Genomic DNA, 1,722 nt, shown 5'->3' with positions numbered 1-1,722 from the left:
GGGGTCAAACCAGTAGAGCAGGAAAATAAGTACCATTGGGGGACAAAACATAGGAGTCGTTATGATTAATAACATAGGTTTGATTACAAACATTAATCAATTGAAGGGGAGGGAGCATTTGGGGTACCAGAATGCAAAGGCCAACACCCATAACTTGACCCAGAGTTATGCCTTGGCCAGGGTCAAGGTACTATGCGATGGAGGGCTGATTCTGTAGAGGGATAGGAGCATGAAAAACAGTTACTACTTTATAAAATGGAGACTGGGAGGAATAGCAAATACAATATTGTTCATATGCAGGGTCAGTAATGGTGGAGGCGGAGGCATTAATCATATTAAGAATAAGCTGTGAGGAGGAAACTGGACCAGAGGGGAGAGTAGGCTGAAAAAAGGTGATAGGTGTAAGAATAGAGTTGGGGGAAGGCGTGTGGGTAAGATAGGGTGACCTTGGTTTACAGGCAGAAGACACAGCAATTTATTTTACACAAGTTATTTTTGAATACCACGGGAATGCTTTCTGACTTCTGTGGGACTTCAGCATTCAAAAATTTTATAATTAACAATTGCCAATTTTTCAAAAACTTTTAAACTGAACCTAAATGATTTTTCTTAAACTTCTTAGTTATTATCTTAAAGCTAGATGCTTATTTTTTAGCCACATATTCATATTCTTATGGCCTTAACTTACACATAGCAGGAAAGCTGGATGATTGCAAAGTCCAGAAATTCTCCAGGGAAAAGTTATCCCCGATGGCCATTGAGAAATCTGGGGTTTACCATCCTCTACACTTTCCGCTATGTTGTCAGAAGGACAAAGCTAGCTTAAAACATGATTTTTAGCAGGATGTTACAGTCTTTTAGATGACCAGACTGAACCAAGGTGAAAAAAAATTAATTGAAATTTCAAAAATGGATAAGGCTTTAAAAATTGTATTTATCATGAAATGTAGAAATAACAAATAAATAGACAAAACAAAATAACACTAAACACAACATTGTGGCCACTTTCATTCATTACAACACACACATAAACAGACAAAAGGATCGATCTAAAACTTTTTTTTTTTTTTTTTTTTTTTTTTTGTAGAAAAACTTTTAGTTGTTAGAAGTACTTAATGTAGCTGGAGTGGAACTTTGCTGAAAATAAATGTTAAAGTTTAGATTTAGCATAAAACATTTTTAAAATAATACTAATTTGAAGTATAAAACATTAAATAAAATGGTTAATGAGCACTGTAAAAAGAGTTTGCACTTTGAAGTATGATATCATTTGCTGTAAATAAAAAAGTTTTCTTTAAATTGTTTTCACAGTAGAACAGTAAGACAGCTGCAATAAAGTGTTAAAATTTTTATGATTAAACACAATAGCATGAACTATGATTATTAAAGGTATGAAAAACTGACTTTCTGAATACACTTAAAAGGATAGTTGTTTTAATGCAAAGGTAAAGAATCATTGCTGTAGCACAAAATTAAAACTAAGGGTATTATGAAGCACACCTGGGTGTTAATTGTGCAATAATATTAACTATATTATTTAAAAAGGCTAATCATATTATTTTCCACATAATTTTTTTAAATACCTTAAAAATTAAAATAAATTTTCTAATAGAAATATAAAAGAATTAAATTATATTACTGTGTGTTCGTTTAAATTTTAAAACACCAAAAGGTTTTTCTTTTACTGATAATTTGTTATTACAAGTGACAGAATTATGACCT

This window comes from Suncus etruscus (genome assembly GCF_024139225.1).
Source record: "Suncus etruscus isolate mSunEtr1 chromosome 15 unlocalized genomic scaffold, mSunEtr1.pri.cur SUPER_15_unloc_4, whole genome shotgun sequence".
NCBI lineage: Eukaryota > Metazoa > Chordata > Mammalia > Eulipotyphla > Soricidae > Suncus > Suncus etruscus.
This window is presented reverse-complemented; position numbering follows the sequence as displayed.